At 58.9% G+C, this 13,202-nt stretch overlaps 1 non-coding gene across 1 annotated transcript; it reads right to left on the bottom strand.

Moving 5' to 3' along the window:
• Positions 1-510: 510 nt before the first annotated feature.
• Positions 511-629, bottom strand: LOC131861084 (5S ribosomal RNA). Its single transcript, XR_009360165.1, has one exon. It is a non-coding gene; the product is annotated as a 5S ribosomal RNA (ribosomal RNA).
• Between the last annotated feature and the right edge of the window lie 12,573 nt (positions 630-13,202).

The following is a 13,202-nucleotide window of genomic DNA, read 5'->3' as shown; positions in this document are numbered from 1 at the left end:
GGAAATTCTATAATCTCAACTTTTTTTGCCTTTTCAGGAAACTTTTGAATGGAGCGCATCATTGGTGCGCTCCGAAGTGTGCTCCAAGGTGCGCACCTCTGGTGCGCTCCAAAGCTCTCTCCAGCTGCGTGCACCTGCCCCGGGCGCGCACCCGGCCCCGCCCAGCTTCGCTCACCTGTCCCGGGCGTCTGGTGCGGAACCTTAGAGTAAGAAACATCACCGTGCACCTTGGCCAACGTGCGCGACTCGACCGAGCGCGCACTGGCCGAGGTGCACACCGATTTCACCTGGGTGCGCGCGCAGCACCTCGGGCGCACCGGGGTGCGCGCACAACGCCCGGGTTGCACCGTGGCCTGTGTGCTCGGGGCGCCTCGGGTGCGCGCTCGGTGTCGCCCCGGCGCGCGCGGTAGTGCGGGCAACGCACCCCGGCCCGGCCCGGCCCCGACGAGAACGCAAACGGGCAAAAGGTTAATTCAAATAGCATTGCGACGCCCGGCGAAAAACTAAAAAAGGGTGCAACACCGGGACTTCCCGGGAGGTCACCCATCCCAGTACTACTCCGGCCCAAGCGCGCTTAACTGCGGAGTTCTGATGGGATCCGGTGCACTAACGCTGGTATGATCGCACCCGTTATGAGCTTGTCGCAGTGTGTACTTAGCAAACCGCGACCCACGTGCGAATCCACCCCGGCCACCCACCCCCGTCGAGGTGCACACCCTCCCTCGCGAAGTGCGCCCTGTTCGCCAAGTGTGAGCCCTGCCCGGGTGCACGCACCTTGCTAGGGCATCGGGTGTGCACCCGGCCCGGCCTACGTGCGTGCACCTGGACGGGGCGTCGTGTGCGTGCAGTGTCCCGTCTGCAACGCGGTGCCCACACACCACCTCGGGCGCAACGACCTGCGCTCACATGTGGGCCGAGTGCACCTTGGTGCATGTTCGGGGCGCCTCGGGTGCACGCTCGATCTTGCCCCGGTGCACCAAGGCGCTCGGTTTGCCCCGGGTGCGCACTTGGTGCAAGGTGGGCACCCAAAATAGGGATCAAGCACCAAAACACAAGTTTCGGGATGCAAAATGGGACCCAAGGACCACAAATGCGTTCCAAGACCCATGATGGGTCCACGAGAACAAAAATGTGTTCCGAGACTTAATAAACAAATATTGGGTTTTAGGAGAAGAAACATGCTCTGATGCCCAAAACGAGAATCGACCCCGAAAAGGCCACAGGCCAAAAGTGGGATGCGAGACAAAAAAAAATGGGACCCGAGGACCAAAATTGGGTTCCCAGGTCGAAGACAGGGCAACCGGACAAGAAACGACCTCTAAGGCTCGAAATGAGTCCCGACGACTAAAACTTGACAAGAAGCACCCATCAGGCACCCAACTCGACACCCATGGGATGCCGACCCACCCGGGCTTCCACCTAGCACACCTTGGCACCCACCCACCCTCACACCCAACCTCGCACCCAACTTAGCACCTTTGAACCCACATTGGCACTCACCCTGACCCTGGCACCTTGGAACCCACATTGGCACTCACCTTGACCCTGGCACCCACCTTTGCACTCACCTTGGGACCCACCCTGGCTCCCACCTCGGCACCCACCCAGACACCCACCTTGGTTCCTTGGCACCCACCTTGGATCCTTGGCACCCACCCCGACACCCACCTTGGCACGCAACTTGGCTACTTGCCACCCACCTTGGCTCCTTGAAGCCCACCCCGACAACCACCCCGTGACCTACCCTGGCTAGGGTTGGTGCACACCCACCCTGGTGCCCACCTTGGCACCCACCCTATGACCCACCTTGGCACGCACCTTAGTACCCACCCCGTTACCCACCCTAGGACCCACCCCGTGACCCACCTTGGCCAGGGTGGGTGCACCCACCCTGGTGCCCACCTTGGCACCCACCCATCCTAGCACCCAGCCTGTGACCGGGCTTGGAACCCAACCTTGCACCCGTCTTGGCCAGTGTGGGTGCGCACCCATCCTGGCACCCACGTTGTGACACACCCTTTAACCCACGCACCCTAGCACCCACGTTGGCACCCACCTTGGAACCCAACTTGGCACCCACCTCGGCACCCACCTTGACACTTGTGGACCCACCTTGCCACTCACCCTAGCATCGACCCATCCTAGCACCCACCCTGGCACCTTTGCACCCTAGCACTCACCCATCCTAGCACCTAACCTGTGACCCACCTTGACACTCACCCTCGCACCCACCTTGGAACCCAACCTAGCACCCACCCACCCTGACACCAACCCTAGCACCTACCCACCCTTGCACCCACCCTGTGACCCATCTTGGCACCCACCCATCCTACCACTCAACCTATCACCCACCTTCTCACCCACCTTGGCATCCACCTTAGCACCCACCCACACTGGCACCTTGGCACCCACCTCGGGCAAGGTGGGTGCACACCCACCCTGGCACCCAATTTAGAACCCACCGAGCATGTTACCCACCTTGGCACCCACATTGCAGCCCACCCTAGTACCCACCCTATGACCCACATTGGCATCCACACCCTAGCACCCAGGCACCTCGACACCCGCCTTGACACCCACCCTAGCACTGAACCTGTGACCCACCTTGGAACTCACCCTAGAACCCACCCACCCTGTGAACCACCTTGGCATCCACCTTAGCACCCACCCACCTTGGCACCCACTCTAGCACTCACCCATCCTAACACCCAACTTGTTACCCACCTTGGCACCCGCCCTCGCGTCCACCTTGAAACCCACCCTAGCACCCACCCACGCAGGAGCCCACCTTGGCACCCAACCTAACACCCACGCATCCTGGCACCCAACTTGTGACCCACCTTGGAACCCACCCTAGTACCCACCTTTGAACCCACTATATCACCAACCCACCTTGGCACCCACCCTATGACCCTCTTTGGAATCCACCCTAGCACGCACCCACCCTGGCACCCACCATGGAGCGCACCCTAGCACCCACCCACCTCGGCACGCACCTCAACACCCACCTTGGTGTGCGCACTGCGCCAACCTCTCAAAGACCCTATGTGGTGCGCTCCAAAGTGTACACCTTTGGTGCGCTCCAAGGTGCGCACCTTTGGTGCACACCAAAGTGTGCACCGAGGTGAGCACCAAAGTGCACTCCAGGGTGCACACCAAGGCGCGCACCTTTGGTGCGGTCAATGCAAACGAATTCGGAAGTTGGGGTCGATGTCGTAATCGCTGCTGCAGACTACACGTATGAGAATCGGACAAATAGCTTTATATAGGGGAGGTGTTGCGTTTGATGGGTCGACTCCCCTGGTTGTGTGCACTGCACCAACTTCAAAGACCCTGTCTTGTTTAAGAAGTCAAAAGTTGGGGTGGATGTCCTAATCATTGCTGCAGTCTACGCATGTATGAGAATCAGACAAATAGCTTATATAGGGGAGGTGTTGCATTCGGTGGGTTGACTCCCCTGGTTGTGCGCACTGCGCCAACCTCAAAGACCTTGTTTTCGTTTAGAAGCCGAAAGTTGGGGTCGATGTCCTAATTGCTCTTGCAGGCTACGCATGTATGAGAATCAGACAAATAGCTTATATAGGGGAGGTGTTGGGTTTGATGGGTCGACTCCCCTGGTTGTGCGCATTGCGCCAACCTCAAAGACCCTGCATTGCGGATGAAGTCGAAAGTCAGAGTTTGGTGTGCTACAAGGTGTGGTCGAAGGTGCTCACCTAGGTGTGCACCTTTGGAGCGCAGGAAAAGTGCCCTCCAAAAGTGCGCACCTTTGGAGTGCACAAAAGTGCCCTCCAAAAGTGCGCACCTTTGGAGCGCAGAAAAGTGCCCTCCAAAAAGTGCCCTCCAAAAGTGCGCACCTTTGGAGCGCAGAAAAGTGCCCTCCAAAAAGTGCCCTCCAAAAGTGCGCACCTTTGGAGCGCAGAAAAGTGCCCTCCAAAAAGTGCCCTCCAAAAGTGCGCACCTTTGGAGCGCAGAAAAGTGCCCTCCAAAAAGTGCCCTCCAAAAGTGCGCACCTTTGGAGCGCAGAAAAGTGCCCTCCAAAAAGTGCCCTCCAAAAGTGCGCACCTTTGGAGCGCAGAAAAGTGCCCTCCAAAAAGTGCCCTCCAAAAGTGCGCACCTTTGGAGCGCAGAAAAGTGCCCTCCAAAAAGTGCCCTCCAAAAGTGCGCACCTTTGGAGCGCAGAAAAGTGCCCTCCAAAAAGTGCCCTCCAAAAGTGCGCACTTTTGGTGCGCACCAAAAGTGCGCACTTTTGGTGCGCACCAAGGCGCTGGTTCGGTCGTTGCAGGCGAGTTCGGAAGTTGGGGTCGATGTCCTGAGCGGAGGTGCAAACTACACAGGTGTCGGAATCGGACAAATAGCTTATATAGGGGAGGTGTATGCTTCGATGGGTCGACTCCCCAGGTTGAGCGCACCGCGCCAACCTCAAAGACCCTACGGTATGGATGAAGTCGGAAGTTGGGTCCGATGACCGATTCGATTAGTAGGTATGCTCATGAGGTCGGAATTTGGGTCCGATGACCTGCCATGTGTAGGAAGGTGAATGTTGGCACTGTGCGTTGCAAGGTGCACACCAAGGCGCTGGTGCGGTCTTTTTAGTCGAGTTCGGAAGTTGGGGTCGATGTCCTGATCGGAGGTGCAAGCTACACAGGTGTGGGAATCGGACAAATAGCTTATATAGGGGAGGTGTATGCTTCGTTGGGTCGACTCCCCGGGTTGAGCGCACCGCGCCAACCTCAAAGACCCTACGGTATGGATGAAGTCGGAAGTTGGGTCCGATGACCGATTCGATATGTAGGCATACTCGCGAGGTCGGAATTTGGGTCCGATGACCTGCCATGTTGAGGAAGGCGAATGTTGGCACTGTGCGTTGCAAGGTGCGCACCAAGGCGCTGGTTCGGTCGTTGCAGGCGAGTTCGGAAGTTGGGGTCGATGTCCTGATCGGAGGTGCAAACTACACAGGTGTGGGAATCGGACAAATAGCTTATATAGGGGAGGTGTATGCTTCGTTGGGTCGACTCCCCGGGTTGAGCGCACCGCGCCAACCTCAAAGACCCTACGGTATGGATGAAGTCGGAAGTTGGGTCCGATGACCGATTCGATATGTAGGCATACTCGCGAGGTCGGAATTTGGGTCCGATGACCTGCCATGTGCAGGAAGGCGAATGTTGGGACTGTGCGTCGCAAGGTGCGCACCAAGGCGCTGGTGCCGTCGTTGCAGTCGAGTTCGGAAGTTGGGGTCGATGTCCTGGTCAGAGGTGCAAACTACACAGGTGTGGGAATCGGACAAATAGCTTATATAGGGGAGGTGTATGCTTCGATGGGTCGACTCCCCGGGTTGAGCGCACCGCGCCAACCTCAGAGACCCTACAGTATGGATGAAGTCGGAAGTTGGGTCCGATGACCGATTCGATACGTATGCATATTCGCGAGGTCTGAATTTGTGTCCGATGACCTGCCATGCGCAGGAAGGCGGAATTTGGGTCCGATGACCGAGTTGATGGCGTGCCATGCGCAGAAAGGCGGAATTTGGGTCCGATGACCGAGTTGATGTTGATGGCCCGCCATGCATAGGAAGGCGGAATTTGGGTCCGATGACCGATTTGAAGGCGTGCCATACGCAGAAAGGCGGAGTTTGGGTCCGATGACCGAGTTGATATTGATGGCCCGCCATGCGCAGGAAGGCAGAATTTGGGTCCGATGACCTGACATACGCATGGAGTCCGACTCGGGGGCCGATGTTCGATTCGATGACTTGCATTGTGGGTAAAGTCGGAAGTTGTGGTCTTTGACCCGATTCGATGACCAGACTTCGGCTGCTTGAGAATCGGACAAATAACTTATATAGGGGAGGTAGTGTTCTCGAGCATCCTCCCCCCGTGCCCGTTTATGTCGATTGATGCTGGTGCTCTACTGGTTGGAGAGCTCGGATGCAAAAATCTTGCACCAGGATTTATCGATTGTGATGGACACGGCAAGTCTCCTGATTGCTATGCAGGAGCTCATCGTGAATCTCTATGCGGCCTTGGTATGGACTCGACCTGCGGAATGGTTCGGCAATGGTAGTCGCTCCAACACGTCCTTGCAGTGGCCACAGAGGTGATTCAACTAGAGCTCCAGTCTAGCTTTTGGGTTGCTTGGCGGACTGGTATAGCCGCGATCGAGTTCCGGCCATGAACGTTTTAGATAGCTCTTGGGCTTTCTGGGACGGAAGTCGGAAGTTTGGGCTGTTGTCCGATTTGATGACCATTCTTCGGATGTGTGAGAATCGGACAAATAACTTATATAGGGGACTGTGTTGTCTCACGCAGCCCCCTCCGTGCCCCTCTATCTCGACCGATGTTGGTGCTTGAAAGGGTTGGGATCGCTCGGATTTATAAACGTGCACCACCATTTGTCGAGTGTGAGGGACGCGGCAGGTCTCCTAAATGCTATGCGGGCGCTCTCTGAGAATCTCTATCCGGCCTCGACACAAACTAGTCTTGCTGAATGGTTTGGCACTGGTAGTCGATCTAACACGTCGTTGTTGTGGCCGCCTAGGCGATTCGATTCGAGCCCCCGTCTAGCTTTTGGGTTGCTTGGCGGATTTTGCCCTATCCGCAAGTGAGCTCGGTCCCTAAACGTTCGAGAAACCTGATTGCTATGTGCCGACTCTCTTTCTTGCGAGCCTCCATCTAGCTTTTGGGTCTCTACGGAACGGAAGTCGGAATCTGGGACCGTTGTTTGATTCGACGAGGCAGACTACGGTTGTGCGAGAATCGGACAAATAACTTATATAGGGGAGGTGTTGACTGGAGCATTCTCCCCCGTGCCCCTCTAACTCGACCAATGCTGGCGCTCGAACGGTGGTAGCGCTCGGATTTTCATTGAGCGCCAGCATTGGTCGATTTAGAGGGGCATGCGAGATTCCCGAATGCTATGCGAGGGCTCTAACGGAAATGTCTATTGGTTTCGGTATGGATGCAATTGCGAGTGGTTCGGCAAAGGTAGTCGTTCCGATGCGTCCATGTCGTGGCCAAATCGATAATTCGATTTGAGCCCTCGTATAGCATTTGGGTCTCTCGATGTGATTCCGCATTCCAGTCCCTTTGGGCACTGCTTGAGCCGCATCCCAGGGGGTTCCCTTCCCAATAATCTGCCTCGCAACCCGATTGCTATGCGGTGAGGCTCCTCGGCCGCCTCGGAACTATCTGTGTATCAGACGCATCGCGGGATAAGGGGTTGGCAACGGTAGTCGCCCCAAGCGCGTCCGATGCTTGGACCATTCCGAGGCGGCCCTGAAGCCTCTTCCGTCTAGCCGTTGGGTCCTTCTCGCCGCATCCCTCGCCTCGCACCCCGATTGCTATGCGGTGAGGCTCCTCGGCCGCCTTGGAACTATCTGTGTATCGGACGCGTCGCGGGATAAGGGGTTGTCACTGGTAGTCGCCCCAAGCGCGTCCGATGCTTGGACCATTCCGAGGCGGCCCTGAAGCCTCTTCCGTCTAGCCGTTGGGTCCTTCTCGCCGCATCCCTCGCCTCGCACCCCGATTGCTATGCGGTGAGGCTCCTCGGCCGCCTTGGAACTATCTGTGTATCGGACGCGTCGCGGGATAAGGGGTTGTCACTGGTAGTCGCCCCAAGCGCGTCCGATGCTTGGACCATTCCGAGGCGGCCCTGAAGCCTCTTCCGTCTAGCCGTTGGGTCCTTCTCGCCGCATCCCTCGCCTCGCACCCCGATTGCTATGCGGTGAGGCTCCTCGGCCGCCTTGGAACTATCTGTGTATCAGACGCGTCGCGGGATAAGGGGTTGTCACTGGTAGTCGCCCCAAGCGCGTCCGATGCTTGGACCATTCCGAGGCGGCCCTGAAGCCTCTTCCGTCTAGCCGTTGGGTCCTTCTCGCCGCATCCCTCGCCTCGCACCCCGATTGCTATGCGGTGAGGCTCCTCGGCCGCCTTGGAACTATCTGTGTATCGGACGCGTCGCGGGATAAGGGGTTGTCACTGGTAGTCGCCCCAAGCGCGTCCGATGCTTGGACCATTCCGAGGCGGCCCTGAAGCCTCTTCCGTCTAGCCGTTGGGTCCTTCTCGCCGCATCCCTCGCCTCGCACCCCGATTGCTATGCGGTGAGGCTCCTCGGCCGCCTTGGAACTATCTGTGTATCAGACGCGTCGCGGGATAAGGGGTTGTCACTGGTAGTCGCCCCAAGCGCGTCCGATGCTTGGACCATTCCGAGGCGGACCTGAAGCCTCTTCCCTCTAGCCGTTGGGGCTTTCTCGCCGCATCCCTCGCCTCGCACCCCGATTGCTATGCTGTGAGGCTCCTCGGCCGCCTCGGAACTATCTGTGTATCGGACGCATCGCGGGATAAGGGGTTGGCAGTGGTAGTCGCCCCAAGCGCGTCCGATGCTTGGACCATTCCGAGGCGGCCCTGAAGCCTCTTTCGTCAGCCGTTGGGGCCATCTCGCCGCATCCCCCACCTCGCACCACGATTGCTATGCTGTGAGGCTCCTCGGCCGCCTCGGAACTATCTGTGTATCGGACGCATCGCGGGATAAGGGGTTGGCAGTGGTAGTCGCCCCAAGCGCGTCCGATGCTTGGACTATTCCGAGGCGGCCCTGCAGCCTCTTCCGTGTAGCCTTTGGGGCCATCTCGCCGCATCCCTCGCCTCGCACCCCGATTGCTATGCGGTGAGGCTCATCGGCCGCCTGGGAACTATCTTCGTATCGGACGCATCGCGGGATAAGGGGTTGTCACTGGTAGTCGCCCCAAGCGCGTCCGATGCTTGGACTATTCCGAGGCGGCCCTGCAGCCTCTTCCGTCTAGCCGTTGGGGCCATCTCGCCGCATCCCCCACCTCCTCGGCTGCCTCGGAACTATCTGTGTATCGGACGCATCGCGGGATAAGGGGTTGGCAGTGGTAGTCGCCCCAAGCGCGTCCGATGCTTGGACTATTCCGAGGCGGCCCTGCAGCCTCTTCCGTCTAGCCTTTGGGGCCATCTCGCCGCATCCCTCACCTCGCACCCCGATTGCTATGCAGTGAGGCTCCTCGGCCGCCTGGGAACTATCTTCGTATCGGACGCATCGCGGGATAAGGGGTTGTCACTGGTAGTCGCCCCAAGGACGTCCGATGCTTGGACTATTCCGAGGCGGCCCTGCAGCCTCTTCCGTCTAGCCGTTGGGGCCATCTCGCCGCATCCCCCACCTCCTCGGCTGCCTCGGAACTATCTTCGTATCGGACGCATCGCGGGATAAGGGGTTGGCAGTGGTAGTCACCCCAAGCGCGTCCGATGCTTGGACTATTCCGAGGCGGCCCTACAGCCTCTTCCGTCTAGCCTTTGGGGCCATCTCGCCGCATCCCTCGCCTCGCACCCCGATTGCTATGCGGTGAGGCTCCTCGGCCGCCTGGGAACTATCTTCGTATCGGACGCATCGCGGGATAAGGGGTTGTCACTGGTAGTCGCCCCAAGCGCGTCCGATGCTTGGACTATTCCGAGGCGGCCCTGCAGCCTCTTTCGTCTAACCGTTGGGGCCATCTCGCCGCATCCCCCACCTCGCACCCCGATTGCTATGCGGTGAGGCTCCTCGGCCGCCTTGGAACTATCTTCGTATCGGACGCATCGCGGGATAAGGGGTTGTCACTGGTAGTCGCCCCAAGCTGCGTCCGATGCTTGGACTATTCCGAGGCGGCCCTGTGGCCTCTTCCGTCTAGCCGTTGGGGCCATCTCGCCGCATCCCCCACCTCGCACCCCGATTGCTATGCGGTGAGGCTCCTCGGCCGCCTTGGAACTATCTTCGTATCGGACGCATCGCGAGATAAGGGGTTGTCACTGGTAGTCGCCCCAAGCACGTCCGATGCTTGGACTATTCCGAGGCGGCCCTGCAGCCTCTTCCGTCTAGCCGTTGGGGCCATCTCGCCGCATCCCCCACCTCGCACCCCGATTGCTATGCGGTGAGGCTCCTCGGCCGCCTTGGAACTATCTTCGTATCGGACGCATCGCGGGATAAGGGGTTGTCACTGGTAGTCGCCCCAAGCGCGTCCGATGCTTGGACTATTCCGAGGCGGCCCTGCAGCCTCTTCCGTCTAGCCGTTGGGGCCATCTCGCCGCATCCCCCACCTCGCACCCCGATTGCTATGCGGTGAGGCTCCTCGGCCGCCTTGGAACTATCTTCGTATCGGACGCATCGCGGGATAAGGGGTTGTCACTGGTAGTCGCCCCAAGCGCGTCCGATGCTTGGACTATTCCGAGGCGGCCCTGTGGCCTCCTCCGTCTAGCCGTTGGGGCCATCTCGCCGCATCCCCCCCCTTGCACCCGGATTGCTATGCGGTGAGGCTCCGATGCTTGGACTATTTCGAGGCGGCCCTGTGGCCTCTTCCGTCTAGCCGTTGGGGCCATCTCGCCGCATCCCCCCCCTTGCACCCGGATTGCTATGCGGTGAGGCTCCTGGGCCACCTTGGAACTATCTTCGTATCGGACGCATCGCGGGATAAGGGGTTGTCACTGGTAGTCGCCCCAAGCGCGTCCGATGCTTGGACTATTCCGAGGCGGCCCTGCAGCCTCTTTCGTCTAGCCGTTTGGGCCATCTCGCCGCATCCCCCACCTCGCACCCCGATTGCTATGCGGTGAGGCTCCTCGACCGCCTTGGAACTATCTTCGTATCGGACGCATCGCAGGATAAGGGGTTGTCACTGGTAGTCGCCCCAAGCGCGTCCGATGCTTGGACTATTCCGAGGCGGCCCTGCAGCCTCTTCCGTCTAGCCGTTGGGGCCATCTCGCCGCATCCCCCACCTCGCACCCCGATTGCTATGCGGTGATGCTCCTCGGCCGCTTTGGAACCATCTTCGAATCGGACGCATCGCGGGATAAGGGGTTGTCACTGGTAGTCGCCCCAAGCGCGTCCGATGCTTGGACCATTCCGAGGCGGCCCTGAAGCCTCTTCCGTCTAGCCGTTGGGGCCATCCGTCGCCTCGCACCCCCGATTGCTATGCGGTGAGGCTCCTCGGCCGCCTTGGAACCGTCTTCGTATCGGACGCATCGCGGGATAAGGGGTTGTCACTGGTAGTCGCCCCAAGCGCGTCCGATGCTCGGACCATTCCGAGGCGGCCCTGAAGCCTCTTCCGTCTAGCCATTGGGGCCATCTCGCCGCATCCGTCGCCTCGCACCCCCGATTGCTATGCGGTGAGGCTCCTCGGCCGCCTTGCAACCTTCTGTGTATCGGACGCATCGCGGGATAAGGGGTTGGCACTGGTAGTCGCCCCAAGCGCGTCCGATGCTTGGACCATACCGAGGTGGCCCTGAAGCCTCTTCCGTGTAGCCGTTGGGGCCTTCCCGCCCCATCCCTCGCCTCGCACCCCGATTGATATGCGGTGAGGCTCCTCGGCCGCGTTGGAACTATCTGTGTATCGGATGCATCGCGGGATAAGGGGTTGGCACTGGTAGTCGTCCCAATCGCGTCCGATGCTTGGACCATTCCGAGGCGGCCCTGCAGCCTCTTCCTAGTCGTCGGGGCCTTCCCGGCGCATCCTTCGCCTCGCATCCCGATTCCTATGCGGTGAGTCTTCTCGGCCGCCGCGGAACTATACCTGTTATCGCTACTGCATCCTTCGGCTGGTAACCTCCTCTGCCGCCTTGGAACGTTCTCTTTGTCGGACGCGTCGCGGGATAAGGGGTTGGCACTGGTAGTCGCCCCAAGCGCGCCTGATGCATAGACCGCTCCGAGTCGACCTTGCTTTCAGCCTCTCACATGCATAGACCTCTCTGAGTCGACCCTGCAGCCTCTCACGTTTAGCCTATGGAATCTCGCCTCACAACATGATTGCTATCCTTGATGCATCCCTTGCCTCGAGCCCTGATTGCTTTCTTGGCTGCATCCCTCCTCTCCTCACAGCCCAGTTGTCATCACTGCTTCATCCGTCGCTTCATGCATCTGGCTGCTGGGCCCTTCCCACCGCACACCTCGATTGCTATCTCTGCTGCATCACACACCCCGATTGCTATCTCTGCTACATCCCTCGGCTCTCAGTTCTGCATCCTTCGCCTCACACCTCGATTGCTATCAATGCTGCATCTGTAAGCTCACACCCCGATTGCTATGCGGGGAGGCTCCTTGGCCGCCTTGGAAATTTCTCTGTGTCGGACGCACCGCGGGATAAGGGGTTGGCACTGGTAGTCGCCCCAAGTGCGCCCGACTCTTAGACCGCTTCGAGGTGACCTCGTAGCCTCTTTCGTCCAGGCTTCCTGCCTTCAACGCCCTTTTTACACCTCGATTGCTATGCGCGGGCTCCTTGGCGTCTATCACCTCTCTGCGAAGAGTGGCACGATGATTGTTGGGGTAAATCGTAGCAGTCCGATCTCTGGCCTTGGGCCATTGTGAGGGCTGATCGATTTCCTGTGCGCATCTCGTGTTCGCCCAGTAACAGACTCGACGACTTGTAATCGGTCTTGTTCCCGATTGTTCCTGGAGGTAGTCTTCGGAACTCTTGGATTTGACCTGTCACTCGAACTGTCCTCTTCCGAGGATGCTTGTGTGTGTGCGCTTGTGCCATTTCCTTGGCGGTATTAACGAGATATTAAAGAGCGGAGTGAGCGCCTCGCCCAGCTATGTTTGGGGCTCTCACTCCCTTACCCGGTGTGCGACCGCTTTGCACGTAGGTTGCGGAGCATCGCGACTCTTTCGATGTTTGGCGGTTGTCTTCCGGTGATGCGTTGGTCCCGAAGTGCACGTTACTAGCATTTCTGCCATTGTTCTCGATCTTTGGCACGTTCCTTCGTTGCAATTGGATATATATCTCCGTTTATACGCGCAGGCTTCTCCCGCCTATTCAGCGCTGTCCCACTCTCAGCACTCTCGTGGTCTCCTTGGCTTCTCTCTCCCGTGAGCGAGCTCTCTTCTCGAGTCTTTTCCATGTCCCATGGAGGTTGCCTTGCGAAATTCGGGCACACAAACGTGACCGGATAAGAGCGGAATTGCCTATGAGGAGAAGCTCACCTTAGGGAGCAGCAATGCCGAGTGTTTCGACAGAGGGTAGAGGGGGCGTTGTTTGGGCGGTTGCACAAAAGAGTGCTACGGTTGCACTGAAGGTTGCTTCCTCGTCTCCGACGAACTCTTCGAGGCAAAAAAGCTTGTTTACGGGGTCGAGGTGGGACTGTTCGTGCGAGTTGCGCCACCAAAAGTGCGTAGGGGGCATATACCTGGGAAATGGATGTCTCTGAGTGGCCTTACTCGGTCGCGTG

This window comes from Cryptomeria japonica, unplaced genomic scaffold (genome assembly GCF_030272615.1).
Source record: "Cryptomeria japonica unplaced genomic scaffold, Sugi_1.0 HiC_scaffold_20, whole genome shotgun sequence".
Taxonomy (NCBI): domain Eukaryota; kingdom Viridiplantae; phylum Streptophyta; class Pinopsida; order Cupressales; family Cupressaceae; genus Cryptomeria; species Cryptomeria japonica.
The sequence above is the reverse complement of the archived record's forward strand: the minus strand, read 5'-3'. Positions and strand labels throughout refer to the sequence as shown.